General features: G+C 38.0%; 1 non-coding gene across 1 annotated transcript; it reads left to right on the top strand.

The window, feature by feature from the left end:
* Positions 1-15,659: 15,659 nt before the first annotated feature.
* On the top strand, positions 15,660-15,766 carry LOC116141424. Its single transcript, XR_004129792.1, has one exon. It is a non-coding gene; the product is annotated as a small nucleolar RNA R71 (small nucleolar RNA).
* The last annotated feature ends 2,758 nt before the right edge of the window (positions 15,767-18,524 follow it).

The following is an 18,524-nucleotide window of genomic DNA, read 5'->3' as shown; positions in this document are numbered from 1 at the left end:
GGAGGTTTATTTGATCCATAAGTTAACCTATTGGTTAATGTCAATAGGAATTGATGTGGCATAGTTAATATGAAAATTCGGATTTAGTGAGCTTAGGGGTTTTGTTAACCCTGCTTCAGTATTTCGACCATAACTTGAGTTATAAAAATCGAAATGAGATGATTCTTGAAGCATTAGAAAGCTAAGACACAGACCTATAACTTTTATGTTTATGCCAAGAGCCAATTCGTTTGAGAAAAGGATGGAAAATGGCCTGAAGCATAAACTGGTTATTAAAGTTTAAGATTTAACATAATCAATTCTTATGATTATGAATTGATTATTAATGTATTATTGTAAGTATGCCATGTACTAATGTTTACCCATTAGTTAGATGATCTTTGAAAGATATACATGGTCATGATGTCAATGCATGATTAATGTTATGAAATGGCATGAAGATGCAATGTAATACATGTTTTAAGATGATGTATGTGAGCAAGAGGTAATGTAAATGGGTTGATAATCCATAGATGAATTAAAAGTATTAAGCTCACCAAAATATGTATTTACATGCCATAAGATGTTAGAGATGCAAATAGACATGATAGAGATGCATATAGACATGATGGAAAACGCGTAAGCATATCCTCGTATATCGGTTGAGGAAAGATGAATATATGCTTTAGATGCTAAATAACGCGTAAGCACGCCTCCCGATGATATGAGCTCTAGATGAAATTTGAGGCTAGATGATATGAAGTGCTTAAGATGCTAAGAAAGGTCCGATCGGCTAGACGTTAAATGTTTCATATGCATTTAGTTGCATTACATGAGTTATGATGTTATTTACATCATGAGATGATTTATACTCATGTTAGATGATTTTAGATGTTATGTCATGATATGTGATGTGTGTGTACTATGTTTACATACTTATTTGTATGTGTACACATTGATGTTTATCTAGCCATGGGATAAAATGATGAAAAGCATATGAATTAGTAATAAAAGGGGAAGTATCCCTAGATGTAAAAGATAAGTGATGTGTTAACAGATATGTTTAAATAAAGATCAAATAGTACATTTAGAATGAAACGGATCATTCCTTACTGAGCGATTAGCGCTCACCCTTTCATTGTTGATTGCTTTGCAGGTAGACTAGAAGCGAGGGATGCTAGAGACAGCGGGACTACACGTGAGGGGAGATGATTTATTGTCATCTCGATGTTTTTATCTTGATGTAAATAATGTAAATGATAAATATTTGTGAAATACCTTTGGAAGCTTCCACCCTATAAATATGTTTTGATTGTGTAATTTCTTAAAGTTTGTAAATTATAAGTTTGGATCCTGCGTGACATTTTATATGCATGTTTTGGATATTATTATTATTATCCTTATACAGATTTTTTCCAAATACAACTCGTTCTCCAGACATGTATCCTCGGGATTCTCATTGAGGGATATTCAGAGGATACCTGATTGGAGGGGGGTTTTACACTTACCTTTATGTAGAGCAATGGGAAGATCTAGGTCAAAAGGAAGAGGATTCGAATCTGGGGGCAAGGCAGGCAATAGGGGCAAGTCTCAAGTGTCTTAGATGTTGATACTGGTGCTAGTGTTGGTGCCACTTGCTGTGGTGGAGGGCGTCGAGAATATATCTGAGTGACAGAAGGACGAGTAGGGGTGGAGAACTATAGTGAGTAATGGTATAAATAAGAAAATCATCAGTGACCAGAGAAGAAGATAGAATGAAATCGTTAACATACGGAGTAGTTTCGAAGAATGACACATCAGCGAAGACAATATTCTTACCCAAAGTAGGAGAAAAACAACGATAGCTCTTTTTTTACCATGGGTAACCCAAGAATATGTGCTTGAGGGATCTAGGGTCTAATTTGGAAAGATGAGGGCGAACGTCTTGAATAAAGCAAGTACACCCAAAGATTTTGGGAGCAAGAGGGAACAAAGGTTGAAATGGAAAAAGAATGGAGTAAGGTATTTGGCCAGACAGAATAGATGAAGGCATACGATTAATTAAGTAATGGGCAGCAGAAACATCTGCCCAAAACACAAGCGACCTCTAACAAATGACGATTTTTTCATTCAGCAACTCCATTTTGCTGAGGCATATACATATAAGACGACTAATGAATAATACCCCTGGTGGACAAAAAAAAAAGAGAGAGAAGCATAAAAATATTCTTTGGCATTATCATTTCGCAAAATTTTGATAGATGAAGCAAATTGGTTTTGTATCTCAACATAAAAGACAAAATATATAAAGAATAATTTAGAATGATTTTTCATAAAATATAGTCACGTAACACATGAAACATCATCCACCAAAAGTAACAAAATATTTATAACTAGATTTAGATAAAATAGGACAAGGACCCCAAATGTCAGAATGTATAACATCAAAAGAAGCAATAGCTCGTTTATTTTTTCTAGGACTAAAATACACTCGATGATGTTTCCTAAATTGACAAGCTTTACAATTAAGTTGTGACATTGACTATAAATTGGACATAACTTCTTTAGGATTGGAAGCGGGGATGACCAAAACAACCATGTAAGAGAGAGGAGGACAAATCACCGGTACATGCAACATGTGGTGGCATTGGAGTAGAGATGTCATTAAGCATGTACAAGTCACCTGAGACACGACCCCTACCAATAATTTGTTTCGTCCCAAGATCTTGAAAGATATAATGAGTAGGAAAAAAATAAACACCACAATTAAACGTAGTAGTAATTTAATTAACAGATAAAAGATTAAAGGGGAAGTGAAGAAGACACACAACAGAGGAGAGAGACATAGATTTGGTGGGATTAGCAGTGCCACAACCCATAATCGGTGTAGTAGACCCATTAGCTAAAGTAACAGAAGACAAATCAGAAGAAGGGGTAAATGAGGAGAGAATGTTTATATCACCTGTGATATGGTTCATAGCACCAGAATCAATGACCCAGTTACGACTAGAAGTAGATACACAAGCTGTTTGATTAACTAGCTGAGTTAATGTAGTAGTAGTTGACAGAATGGATGACTGGGGTATAGTAAGCTAAATGAGGCGAGCATACTCATTTGTATATGTAGTAACTTGTGAAGGAGTAGGTAAAATACCATCTTGAACGGCAACATGAGCATATTTTTGATTGCTCAATATAGTTGGAGGCTTTCCATGAAACTTCCAACAATTTGTTTTGACATGACCTTCAACACCACAATGGAAACAAATACAAGGACCATTATCATTTCCACAAGTATCCCGACTAGCACCTTTGTTGCCTCTACCACTATTAGACTTTATGCTAGCAAGAGCAGTATGATCTAGAACAACATTCTGAAGAGTCTCACTATCTTTAGATGCTCCTCTATCCTCCTCTTTACTAACCCGAAGAAGACGAGCATAAACCTCTGTTAGAGAAGGACGCTTGTCACTGGTAAGGAGTTGTGTTCGAACTATCTCATATTCTGGTCTCAGCTTAGCCAGAAAACACTACACCACCACTTGCTCTTCTTATTCTTTCATTCGCACAACATCTGCAGTCATTGGGAATATAACTCGTTTTTCCTGAAAGGCTAGCTTCGTCTATATAGTATTCAAGTAATGTCTCCTCTTGCATATTTGCTCGATAAATCTGCAATAACAGCTCATGAACATGAGACAAGTCATGTTTACTAGCATACAAAAACTGTTGATACTCCCATAACTCTTTAACTGTATCACAATGATTGGTAGCATCATCCATTGTGGAATTCAGAGTATTCTAGATTTGATTAAACAATTTATCATCCTCCATGAGTCATTTCTTCCAAATTGTCCTAACACTCTCTAATATCTTATCACTACCCTCAGGTTGCTTATCACTCTCTGTTTGTGGAAGTGAATTCGTAGGTGGATCCTCAATCAAATGATCCCCCATATCAATGCTAGAAACATATATCCTAATAGTTTGTCTCCATTGAGCATAATTCTGCTTTCCCAGTAACTTCCTATCAGTAATCTTTGCAGATGAGTGGACTGAAATTTCAGTCACCACTTGTTTACCTTCCACTACCATAGCTTAATCAAACCAACAATGAATTCTCTACTAAGCTTACAGACAAGATCACCTCTAATCACCAATATCAAGAAAACCCAAATCATCAATTCACAACTCAAATCAAACACCACAACCAGAACAATCATAAAATAAACATTAAAAAAAAAAAAAAACACAATAACTGGAAACTGTAGAAAAATAGAAATAGATCATTAATCAGAAACCACGATCGGAAAATAGGAGATGCGACAGACTTAGTCGTTGGAAAAAAGTAACAATCGTGAACAGTGTCCCATGAACAGTGCGTCGTGAATAGTGCAGTCAGCCACCAGAACAAAACCCTAAGACCGGTGCTTTGATACCACGTGATAAAAATTTCTACTATAGTTTATTCAATAAAATAATAAAATAATATTATACCTTATATATCTTTTCACTACATTACATTTACACATATACCCCTAACTCTATACACAACTTCTATCAATTTTATACTATCTTTGACAGTTGAGCTTTGTGGAAAAATGATATTTTTGATTCTCTGGTGATTAATATTGAACAATTTGTCAAGCTAAATAGTTAGATCACCTCAATTTCTTTACTCCAAAGTTAAAATTTATCTCCCTCTTCATTGTAATTGGGGTAACATTATTTTCATCAGAGAGTATTGTTAGTTTCATCTTTAAATCATTGATCATCGTTGTTTCATAGAGTATCAAAGAAATCCTAGCCCTAACCCTAAACCATTTAGGTAGGCAACTTCTTGACAAAGGTAGGTTGTTCTTGTTCAAAATCACTTTGTTGATACAAAAATACCATCATAGAAAAATATAAAGAATCAAAATTGAGACTTTGATTTTTAAAATTTAAGTTCTTAAATTTTACTTTTTAGATTTAGAATGCGTGAGAATACATAAATATATGTAATGCGCCACTAATCTTTTATAGTACAAAGTTGTTAAGTCTATTGACAAAATTGTCACCAAATTGTACAATTTGGAGAAGGCGGCAAACATTCATGGGATGGCGATCTTTGTCTCTACTTACTTTGCTTGCTATCTTTTGTATCCATAGATATGAGCTTTGTTGGAGAAAATTTAGCTGCCCGATCATCCCAAGTTTTGATTTAAAAAAATGGCCGTAAAACTGTTTTTCATTTTTTTTTAATTTAGGGAAGATGACGTGGCATAGTTAGGATTAATTAAACACGTAAAATAGGTTAAAATGAAAAGATTAAAACATATGTGGGCCGAATAAGAAATAATGAAAGTTTTTAAAATTTGAAATTTCTCAAAACAAGCCCTACTATTCACCTCGCTTAATTGAAATTCATTAGGGCAAAAAGCGATATCTTGAACCAAAGGGAGACGCGATTTTTTCCGATCGAACACTTGCAAATTTGCATCCTAAATCAATTTCATGAACCCTAAACCGAATACAGTCGCCATTTTCAGCGATATAGTCGCGATTTCCGATCGATTTGTTGAACCCTAAAATCGATTTCCTTAACCCTAAACGGAATCTGTGCGATTTCCGGCGATATGATGCGTGTTTCCTACAACATGCAATATGTAGCAAGTATACTAATCGCACAAGTAATATAATGATGAGTGAGTATCGTTCCCACGAAGATTGCTAGCTAAGCACTAAGTTTTCTACTGTTTTCAAGTTGGAGCAACCGAAATCTTTTGGATAATTGGGAGCAATTTAACCTATTACTAAGACAAATTCACTAAACTGCAAATTAACTAAGAATACAAGATGTAAAACACGGATAAAAATCAATTCAATTAAAACGGGTAAGGTTTTGACTTCATTCGGATTTTATGGGTTGAACCTAAAATTTTACTAAATTCATATTCATACGCAATGGTTGTAAATCGAACTCATTAAGGTGTTAAACATACCCTCTCGGGCTATGTTTTCCTATTCTTCCTTATTAACCTTCCGCACCCAACAATTTTAAGTTAATAATTCCAAACTCATTAAGCAAGAGAATCCTACAATGATTTCATTGATTCTTGCATCTATCTCTAGCATCCAATACTACAATGGTGATTACCCAAAACCTAACATGATTCATTTCTCAATCTCATCATGTTCTTCATATAAAAACATTAAAACTCAGAGTAAACACACAACCAAAGCATACTCATATGAAAATAAAACAATCAAACACTTAACCCATTAAAATCCAAATTACAATCAAAACCCTAACCCAAATGCGTTAGTTTATAGCTAGATCAACAATACAAAAACGAAAAACGAGAATATCAAAGTTTAGCATAATGAAAATGAGATAAAAGATAGAGATCTCCCCAAAAGATGAATCCGTCGTTAGAATCGAATCTTCACCTTGTTACAACTCAAAATCGCTCAAAAACCTTAGCCAAAAAAATGTAAAAGCTGTTTAACCTAAAAACGAATACCCTGGACAAAAGGCTAACTGTTTCTTTTAACCTCGCCCCAATTACCAGCAAAAACACGCACAAAGTAAAACTGTGCGTTTACAAAACTGAAAATAATGACCGTCGCTGCGCGAAGAGAGAAGTAGACATGCTCGTCTCTGGCCTACTTCGCCGCGGCGAAGCTTCTTGAAAAGTTTTGAAATTACAGAACTACCACTCTGCTTGCTTCTTTGCTTGATTCTCCGATTCTCGGTGCTCTCTCTTTGGAACAACCTCATCGTGCTTATCCTGCTTCAGAGCTCTCCTATCTTCTGAGATCCCTAACTTCTGAGTGTCAAAAACTTCCAAGTTTGTCCTTATTTGCTCAAAATGTCCATTTTAACCTAACACACAAATGTCAAGAATTAAGCAACAATTCAGGTAAAAATGCACTAGAAAGTACCTGAAATCCGATTAAAAAGTCTAGTGAAAACTGTATAATCCATTATCAATCCCCAAACTAAAGATATGCTCGTCCCCGAGCATACGGTACAAAACCAACAACAAAACAACAAACAACGAACAAAACAAAAAAAAACACATAACACGCACTGGAAAATGAACAAACCAATAGAAATCAACTCTACAAATGAATGCCTAGAAATTGCACAAGTCTCAAAAGTTTTGAAAAATTATTATAAGGAAATGTTCAACACTCCAAGAAGTTACAAGCATATCGACTGTCTTCCTCAATCGGTCAACCACGTAGATGATCCCCACTTTAATCCACATCCCAAATTCCCGAATTATTTTATGCAAAAATGAAAAGTTTATCAATGGTGGCAGACTCCATAAGCCTAAATATCGAACTACTCTCCACTAATGAGGACTAAACAAAGATGAGAATCAAAAGGTCTTTAAAAGGTTGTATTGTTAGGCTCGGGTAGTGGGTTCCAGAAAAGGATAGGAAAAAACAAAGTAAGAGAACTCGGTTTCCTTATGCAAACACTCAAGTCAAAGCAAACCCACTTTTTTCAACCAACAATCAACATGTCCACTTGTTTACCACTTTCAAACTCGTATCCTCCTTATTTTTGAAACCACAAATGTGCGGGTTTAAGGTGTACGTGGCTGTTTTAACCTGAGATCGCCAAGTACTGCTAGGCAGTTTTTAAGGCGGTTACTGGTTTCCAACCGATATACCCTTAAACTCGACAAACGAATTTATTACAGATTTTTTTTTTTTCATATGAACATACAATCAATTGAATTGAGGTGAACTACCTCTTTATACTTTTTTTTTTTCGCCCTTCTCACAACCCCCAAACTATTCTTTTGGTTATTTCGTACAATTCTTCTTCATTCTTTGAGTTTGCACTAAGGCCGAATTCTCCTAAGTACGACAAAGGTTTTAGAGTTACAGGATTGGACAATTTTCGGTTTGCCAAGAAAAAAAGCAATACTGATTCATACGGCTCAAACAGTAACTAGGGACAATTTCATTCCTGGTCGGCTAGAAAGGCTCAAACATTCCAACAAGAATGCCTAAATCATCTCCTCATCCATGTCTAATCCTAGAATTTCGCCTCAAGCACTTCTCACTAGGTTTCAGAATCCACCAACATTATCAAACTTCACCTAATCACATAAAATGAATTTAAGCATATCAAAATAAATGAACATTGTGGCTGAACCACTTAATAAACCTCAATAAAAATCCAGTCAATACCACAAAACTTAAAGCAAGCTTAACATTTCTCAACAATAAGATTTCAATAACTTAATTATCATCAGTATTTGTACAATTCATCCTGGCAAACAAACAACTAAGAAATTTTTTATTTTTTTTTTCTTCCAGTTTAAGGTGTACGTGGCGTTATTATACCAAAAGTTGCCAAGTACTGCTAGGTAGTTTTAAGGCGGCACTGGTTTCCAGCCAATTACCCTTAACTAGGTTTCACTAAAAATTTCCTACCCCCAAACTAAACATGACATTGTCCCTAAGTTCCATTATGCATAAATCAGGAATAGAGAAAAATAAAACACATAGGTACGAAAATGCTCCCTGGTTAATCCATGAAGTGTCGCTCCACAATGAACACCCGTCTCCGGACTTTCGTCATCCATAACTGTCAAAACATTGAAACTGTGTTCCTTTTATGTTAGCACAAGTCACAATTAACTTGAAAATATACAACCTACTCTCCTCCTTTCAACAACTACAACTAAACAACTAAACACAATCCAAAACAAAAATAAAACTGAGTTTAACTTTAGGATGGACACAAAATTATGAAAACAAATAAACAAACAAAAAACAAGTGCTCTGGCTCAATCTTCTTCTTCCTCATCTTCATCTTCTCCTCGGAGTCCATCCACTCATCTGAGTTCCAGTCGGCCTATTGGTATGCTGAAGTGTCAACATTGACTCCTTAAAGCTATTCGTCAGCAGCTCATGCATCATCTGAGTCTACCACCATCCAATCCTAACATCTCTTCATATATTTCATTAAGGCCATCATCTACTGCATCATCTCTTTTTGTGTACCTGTGGAGCTAGATGTGTGGCAAGGCTTGTTCTCTGCCTTTCTGCCCCTGCTCTTGGTGTGCAGCTTCCGTACGATCAAGTGCTTCCTGTAATACTCTGATCTAAATTGGAACAGCATGAATACGGTGCTCATCATCCTGAACCATGACTCCAGCTCTAATGCATAAGGCTGTGATGAGATGTGGGAAACGTAACTTGTTCGCCTTGGTTTGGATGCTAGCTTGATGCTGTTCCAAATAATGTCTCCCACATCAATACTCTTCCCTGTGGCAATAGAGTAACAACATCGCCTTCTCGTGAGTGACTGTGCTGTAGTGCGATTTCGGCATTAATTTCGCACAGACAAATTTGCCAGCCGAGCCATCTGTGTCAATTGCGTTCCCTTGAGCGTCTTCTTCTGTTTCTTTGACACTTCCTACTTTGCACCCGGTTTTGCAATGACTGGAAGGATGACACTATCCTCAAACTATGATCTTTTAAACTGCACATATTCATCCATGAAAATTCAGCAAGTTATAGAACTCATTGATCTTCTTTGCCGTAAATTTCACATCCTCCCTCTCACAAACACATATCTTCATGACGTCCAGGAAGTTGGCATAGAACTCCCTACCAACGGTTCTATAGCCAGATGTTCAGGAGCACGCATAAACATCTCCCAACGTCTCCCTCTACTCCAATCCAAGGCTGACTTGCGGTCAACCCACGTCCGGATAATACCCTTCTCTTTCTCTGAATTGCCCTCATCATCTTTTACGGGCGTCATCATTCACAAAACGGTTGTCAACATTCTTCCCTTATTCTTACTCTTGCCCTTGTATGGTTTTTAATTTTGGGAGCCATTGTTCACATAAATTCTATCCAAAATTATTCCCAACAATTCAGACCTAGTTGTTCTACACACCAATTCAATCCTGCAAAAACAACAACATTCCAAAATTCGCACTTTACCCCCAAACTACAATTTTCAATTCAACACAAACCTCCAAAAATTCACACACCACACTCCTAACAATCACCCAATGCATGAACTACCCTTCTTCGAACAATATCAATGCTCAAACTTACCCAAATTCCACAACTCAATCCAACAAAATCTTCGATCTACAAACTAAAACTTGAAATTTTGTGATAAAAAGGTTAGGGAACTTGAGATCTTACCAATATGAAGGAGTATTCGCCACCAATTGAACCAAAAAACAACCCAATTGAAAAGCCCCAAATTTTGGATCTAAAAATTTTTGTGAAATTTCGCGAAAATTGTTGTTGAAATGGGTTGTTTTGGTGTTTAGAATGTTATGAGTAAGAAATTTGGTTGGAAAAGCACTAGGGAAGCAAAAGATTGAATTTTGAAAAATTTCTCTCAAATGGAATGGAAGGGTTCGTGAAAATGAAAGAAGAAAGTTTGTATTTATAAGAAAGTGTCGTCGCCGCGGCGACATTCTTCGTTCATGAACCCTAAAAATTTCCCAGGTTCGCCGCAGCAAGAAGAATTCTTTGCCGGGCGAAAACTTCCCGAGGATACAAGGCTACTTCGCCGCGGCGAAATGCCTTAGCTAATTTTCCAAAAATTTTATTCACTTTCTTTGCCGCAGCGAAGACAATTCCTTCGCCGAGGCGAAAACGCCAGGAGCTTACCCAATTTTCAGGTCTCTTCGCCGCGGCGAAGAATTCTTCTTCGCCCGATGAAGTTTGGAACATTTTTTTAATTACTTTCTTTGGCTAAAGACTTCACCTGAAACACCCAAAAACAAATACATAAGAATTCATAAAAACTCATAATGAAATTAAACAAAATCAATAACCAAAATGAAAAACAAAAAGTTAAAAACACTTGGGTTGCCTCCCAAGAAGCGCTTGTTTATAGTCGAAAGCTCGACTCTCTCAATTCTCAAGTTGGGATGTCAAGCCGGATTGGGATGGATTTGCAACTCATCACCCCATCAATGTATGGCTTCAACCTCTGTCCATTGACCGTGAAAGTGCCCTTTTCTTCATGTGTAACTTCCACTGCTCTGGATGCGTGAATCCTTATAATAGTGAATGGTCCGGACCATCTAGACTTAAGTTTTCCAGGGAATAGCCGCAGTCTAGAATTGAACAACAACACCTTCTGTCCTACTTCAAATTCCTTTCTCTGGATATGCTTGTCATGCCACCTTTTTGTCTTCTCCTTATAGATCCGGGCATTTTCATATGCTTTGAGATGAAACTCATCGAGTTTGTTCAAAGTCAGCATCCTTTCTTCTCCAGCAGCTTTCAAGTCCATGTTTAGCTGCTTGACTGCCCAATATGCTTTATGCTCGAGTTCAACCGGCAAGTGGCATGCTTTCCCATATACCATCCTGAATGGAGACATACCAATTGGAGTCTTAAATGCAGTTCGATAAGCCCATAATGCATCATCCAGCTTCCGTGACCAATCTTTCCTGGATGCATTAACTGTCTTTTCCAAAATCCCTTGAGTTCTCTATTCGACAGTTCCACTTGCCCGCTTGTTTGTGGATGGTATGGTGTTGCAACTCTATGTGTCACTCCATATTTACTCAAAAATGCATCCATTTGCCTATTGCAAAAATGTGACCCTCCATCACTAATGATTGCCCGTGGTACCCCAAACCTTGAGAAAATATTCTTTCTCACAAACTTAATCACTACCCTAGCATCATTAGTCGGCAATGCAACTGCCTCAACCCACTTTGACACGTAATCCACTGCAACTAAGATAAATGTGTTTCCAAAAGAATTTGGGAAAGGACCCATAAAATCAATCCGCCACACATCAAAAAGCTCAACCACCAAAATGTTGTTCAACGGCATCTCATCTCTTTTTGAAATATTGCCCATCCGTTGACATTGGTCACACTCTTGAATCATCCGGAAGGAATCCTTAAAGAGGGTTGGCCAATAAAAACCCGATTGTAAAACCTTGGCTGCTGTCCTAGCTCCTCCAAAATGGCCACCTACTTCCTTCTCGTGACAATGCCTAAGAATGCTTTCCATCTCCTCCTCCAGGACACATCTCCATATCATTTGATCTGTACAATGTCTGTATAGAAATGGTTCTTTCCAAAAGTAGTACTTCAAATCTGAGAAAAATTTTCTCTTTTGTTGGTACGTCATACCACTTGGAAGCACCCTTGATGACAAATAGTTTGCAAAATCCGCATACCATGGTGCTTCTTCCACTCTCATCAACTTCTCATCAGGAAATGTTTCTCTAATTGGCATTTCCTCCTCATTTCCCTTGATTGGTCTCTCAATTCTCGACAAATGATCAGCCACCACATTTTTCGACCCCTTCTTGTCTCGAATTTCCAACTCAAACTCCTGAAGTAGTAAAATCCATCTTATCAGCTGAGGTTTTGCTTCTTGCTTTGCCAATAGGTGCCTGATTGCTGAATGGTTGATGTAGATGATCACCTTTGCACCTAACAAATAAGAACGGAACTTGTCAAAAGCAAAAACTACATCCAACATTTCTTTTTCAGTGGTGGTGTAATTCAATTGTGCATCAACAAGTGTTTTGCCAGCATACTGAATTACATGCAACACTTTGTTTTTCCTTTGTCCTAAAACTACCCCCAACGCAAAATCACTAGCATCACACATCAATTCGAAAGGTAGTCCCCAATCGAGAACTGCAATAATAGGCGCAGATACTAATTATTTTTTCAGAGTTAGAAAGGCCTGCATGCGATCATCATTAAAGTATAAAACAACATCTTTATTTAACAAATTGCAAAGGGGTTTAGAAATCTTAGAAAAATCCTTGATGAAGTGTCTGTAAAACCCCGCATGCCCCAAGAAACTTCGGACTGCCTTGACATTTGATGGTGGTGGCAGCTTCTCAATCACTTTCGTCTTTGCTCGATCAACCTCTATCCCGTCCTTGGAGATCCTATGCCCGAGCACTATCCCATCTTGGACCATGAAGTGACATTTCTCCCAATTCAACACCAAGTTTGTCTCCTTACATCGCTGCAAAACAGAAGAAAGATTAGTTAGACAACTATCAAATGATGAACCAAAAACTGAGAAGTCATCCATGAAGACTTCTATAAACTGTTCCACCATGTCTCCAAAGATTAACATCATGCATCTTTGAAATGTTGCTGGTGCATTGCACAACCCGAAAGGGATCCTACGATAAGCAAAGGTGCCGTAGGGGCAAGTGAAGGTCGTTTTCTCTTGATCCTCAGGAGCGATGGCAATTTGGTTATATCCTGAATACCCATCCAGGAAACAATAATAGGCATGTCCTGCCAACCTCTCCAACATTTGATCAATGAACGGTAATGGAAAATGATCCTTCCTTGTCGCCTCATTCAATTTACGATAATCAATGCATACTCTCCAGCCCGTCACCATCCTCGTTGGTATCAACTCGTTACTCTCATTCCTTACCACCGTGATACCTCCCTTCTTCGGAACCACTTGTAACGGGCTCACCCATGGGATATCAGAAATGGGATAAATAATCTCCGCATCTAAAAGTTTCACCACCTCTTTCCTAACGACTTCCTTCATCGAAGGATTCAATCTCCGTTGTGGTTGCACCCTAGGCTTAAAATGATCCTCCATGAGTATCTTATGCATGCAAAATGATGGCGAGATACCTCTAATGTCTGAAATTTTCTATCCAATTGCTAGTCTATGTTCCCTCAACACCCTAATCAACCTGCTCTTCCTCTAATGTACTCAAATCTGAACTAATAATCACTAGGAAAGTTTCTGAGTCTCCAAGATAAACATATTTGAGGTGGGACGGTAAAGGTTTCAATTCAAGCCTTGGAGCTTCTTCATTTTTTTCCTTCTCCTTCTCTTTGTCAAAATCAAACTCCTCAAATTCTATGTCTTGACTCTCATCAATCAGTTGAAGTGCTTCTAACATCCTAGCACAATCATTGCTCGCTGACTCTTCCACCTCAACTGTTTTTGATTTGGCTATACAAGGTTCTAGAGGTAATTGTGGGGTGTTTTCTTCCATAGATTCCTCAACCAATTTGTCCACCACATCAACACTAAAACATGAATCTGTTTCAGTCAGAAACTTCATCGCCTCAAAGACATTGAAAGTTACTGTTTCATCTTGAACCCTCAACAGTTACTTTCCTTCCTGCACATCAATAAGTGCTCTCCCTGTGGCCAAGAATGGTCGGCCCAAAATTAGAGGAATTTCCTTATCCTCTTCCATGTCCAACACCACAAAAATCTGCTGGAAAAATTATCTTTCCCACCTTCACCAACACATCCTCTACTATCCCCCTTGGGTGTTTTATTGACCTATCCGCTAATTGCAACGACATGGTCGTTGACTTCACTTCACCAATACCCAATCTCCTGAAAACAGAAAAGGGCATCAAATTAATGCTAGCTCCTAGATCACACAAAACACGATCAAATGTAATATCTCCTATAATACAAGGAATAGTAAAACTCCCTGGATCTTTGAGCTTCGGGGGTAACTTCTTCTGGATGATGGCACTACACTCCTCCGTGAGCATCACTGTTTCCTCATTGTCTAACTTCCTTTTGTTGGACAAGATTTCCTTCAGGAACTTCGCATAACTCGACATCTGCTGCAATGCATCTGCAAAAGGAATGTTAATATGCAATTTTTTAAAAATTTCAATAAACTTTGAAAATTGCTTATCTTGATTCTTTTCTTCAATCTCTGAGGAAAAGGCACGGGTGGGGTGTGATGTGCCAACTCTGGTGGTATTTCGGGGAATGGCAATTTCTCCTTCTCCTTTTGCCTTTCATACTTTTTCTTTTTCTCTTCTTCCAAACCACTTGGTTTCTCTTCAGCAATTATCTCTTCATCAACTTCCTCATCAGAATCTTCCTTTCCGGTTTGCTCAACCTCCTTGGTAGCTTGCTTTACCTCTTCCAAAACTGTCCCACTTCTCAACATTATGGCATTTGCTTGCTCGCGTGGGTTAGTTACTGTATTGCTTGGTAAGGAACCCTGCGGTCTCTCATTAAGCTTCTTGGCCAATTGGCCCATCTGTACCTCAAGATTTTGAATGGACGCCCCTTGATTTCTAAAATTCGTCCTCATCTCATTCATGAATCCCGTGGTCTCCTACATAAATTTACCAAACATATCCTCCAACTTTGTCACTCTTTGATCTCCCGGTTGATTTGTCACCCCTGGTTGGTTAATTTGAACTGGCCTCTGGTTCCATTGGTTATTTTGCTGGTTCTGATTTCCCCAAGCCAGATTTGGATGATTTCTCCACCCCGGGTTGTATGTGTTGGAGTACGGGTTGTTCGGTTGTCTCTGATTTCCTGCCAAGTAATTCACTTGCTTAGTTGATAAAGATGAAGAAGCAAAGGTGTTCCCAACTTGACACTCGCTGCTCACATGGTTCCCTGCACAAAAATCACATGTTAGTTGAGGTGCTTGTATAGAGTTTACCTGCATAGTTGCCAACTGTTTTTGAAGTGCAGTGAGTTGGGCTGAGATGGCTATGAAGGCATTAACTTCATGAAGACCCGAAGATTTCCTTGTTGTTGCTTTCTCATTTGGTCTTTGATAGTTGTTGCTTGCCAAAACCTCAAGCAACTCATACGCCTCTTTTGGTGTCTTATTCTGCAAGGCCCCTCCTGAAGCTGCATCCACCATGGTTTGCACATTATCCATCAATCCATTGTAAAAAGTTTGGACTTGAAGCCAAACTGGCAACCCATGATGTGGACATTTCCTCATCAACTCCTTGTATCTCTCCTAAGCCTCATACAATAACTCGGAATCATCTTGTAGAAATGATGTGATATCATTTCTCAATTTCGTTGATTTAGCTGGAGGAAAAAACTTGGTAATGAATTTCTGTGCTAGAGCATTCCACGTTGTTATAGTCCCCGGTGGTAATGGCATTAACCACCCCTTGGCTTTATCTGCCAATGAGAATGGGAATAACCGCAGCTTAATAGCATCATCCGACACTCTATTCGACTTGAAGGTGTCACAAATTTCTAGGAAATTTGCAATGTGCTGATTCGGATCTTCCTTCATATCACCGTTAAATCTAACCGACTGCTGGATCATCTAGATGATTGCCGGCTTGATCTCGAAGTTATTTGCTTGCACAGTAGGTCTAGTAATACTTGACCCACTTCCATTCACTGTGGGAACTGAAAATTCCCTCAGTGTCCTATTTTCTGGTTCAGCCATTTTAACAACTATTTCTTCTGCTTCAACAACTAAATCCTCTTTTTCTCTTCTCTCTCTGTTACGTCGTCGAACGGTTCTCTCAATCTCAGGATCAACAGGAACCACTGATTGACATCTCGTTCTTCGCATAAACTGCAAAGACATAATTGAAAGAACGTGAGATCACAAACCAATTGAAAAAAAATAAAAACAAAATTAAAAATCCAATCTAGCTAACTATAGGCAGACTCAATGTTAACTTAAAACAAATCCCTGGCAATAGTGCCAAAAACTTGATGTGTGTTTCCTACAACATGCAATATGTAGCAAGTATACTAATCGCACAAGTAATATAATGATGAGTGAGTATCGTTCCCACGAGGATTGCTAGCTAAGCACTAAGTTTGGATTGCTAGCTAAGCACTAAGTTTTCTACCGTTTTCAAGTTGGAGCAACTGAAATCTTTTGGATAATTGGGAGCAATTTAACCTATTACTAAGACAAATTCACTAAACTGCAAATTAACTAAGAATGCAAGATGTAAAACACGGATAAAAATCAATTCAATTAAAACGGGTAGGGTTTTGACTTCATTCGGATTTTATGGGTTGAACCTAAAATTTTACTAAATTCATATTCATACACAATGGTTGTAAATCGAACTCACTAAGGTGTTAAACATACCCTCTCGGGCTATGTTTTCCTACTCTTCCTTATTAACCTTCTGCACCCAACAATTTGAAGGTTAACAATTCCAAACTCATTAAGCAAGAGAATCCTACAATGATTTCATTGATTCTTGCATCTATCTCTAGCATCCAATACTACAATGGTGATTACCCAAGAAACCTAACATGATTCATTTCTCAATCTCATCATGTTCTTCATATAAAAGCATTAAAACTCAGAGTAAACACACAACCAAAGCATACTCATATGAAAATAAAACAATCAAATGCTTAACCCATTAAAATCCAAATTACAATCAAAACCCTAACCCAAAATGGGTTAGTTCATAGCTAGATCAACAATACAAAAACGAAAAACGAGAATATCAAAGTTTAGCATAATGAAAAATGAGATAAAAGATAAGAGATCTCCCCAAAAGATGAATCCCTCGGTTAGAATCGAATCTTGACCCTTGTTACAACTCAAAATAACTCAAAAACCTCAGCCAAAAAAATGTAAAAGCTGTTTAACCTAAAAACGAATACCCTGGACAAAAGGTTAAGTGTTTCTTTTATACCTCACCCTAATTACCCAGCAAAAACACGCACGAAGTAAAACTGTACGTTTAACAAAACTGAAAATAATGACTGTCGCCGCGGCGAAGAGAGAAGCAGACATGCTCGTCTCTGGCCTACTTCACCGCGGCGAAGCTTCTTGAAAAGTTCTGAAATTATAGAACTGCCACTCTGCTTGCTTCTTCGCTTGATTCTCCGATTCTCGGTGCTCTCTCTTTGGAACAAACCTCATCGTGCTTTATCCTGCTTTAGAACTCTCCTATCTTCTGAGATCCGCTAACTTTTGAGTCAAAAACTTCCAATTTTATCCTTATTTGTTCAAAATGTCCATTTTAACCTGAAACACAAAATGTCAAGAATTAAGCAACAATTCAGGTAAAAATGCACTAGAAAGTACCTTAAATCCGATTAAAAAGTCTAATGAAAACTGTATAATCCACGGATTATCATGATACAGTCCACATTTCTGATCGAAACTGCAAACTTTGACACCAAAATCAATCCAAAACCATGGCTGACACTCACAATGAGGAGGAAAACCCAACGCCACTTCGAATCCTAGATTTCGGTGGCGCAAGCAGTTCAATGGCTGCTTTGGTGGATAATTTGATCAGTGAAGGTGGTCCACACACAAAAGAGACGCCGACGGCACAAGAACAGAGGGAAGAACAGGCAAACGGTTTTGAAGACGAGGACTCAGGTGAGAATTCAGGCCAAGAGGAGGATTCTGATGAGAATTCAGGTCAGGAGGAGTCGTTCGAGGATTCAGACGACGAGGAGGAGGCTGGCAAAGAAAGGGTACATTGTTTGGGAATATTGCTTGTACTGTTGCTTAAGCGATCATTTGTATTGCTTAAGCGATTAATCTGTTTTACTCATGATCGTACTCATGATCGCTTAAGCCATTATGAGTGTTTACTCTTGGTCGCTTAAGCGATTTTAGATCACTTAAGCGATCTTGTCGAGGCAGAATCACAGATATAATAAGCGATCTTTTGTATCGTTTAAGAGATTCTTAGTTTACTCTTGGTCGCTTAAGCGATTTCAGATCGCTTAAGCGATCTTGCGTGAGGCAGAGTCAAGATCTCTTAAGCGATCCGAAATCGCTTAAGCGACTACAGTGGTAATTTTTTGTTGCTGATATTTTGTTT

The sequence above is a fragment of the Pistacia vera genome, unplaced genomic scaffold, assembly GCF_008641045.1.
Source record: "Pistacia vera cultivar Batoury unplaced genomic scaffold, PisVer_v2 Contig398, whole genome shotgun sequence".
NCBI classification, from domain to species: domain Eukaryota; kingdom Viridiplantae; phylum Streptophyta; class Magnoliopsida; order Sapindales; family Anacardiaceae; genus Pistacia; species Pistacia vera.
Note: the sequence above shows the minus strand (reverse complement) of the source record. Positions and strands in the feature narration are given on the sequence as shown.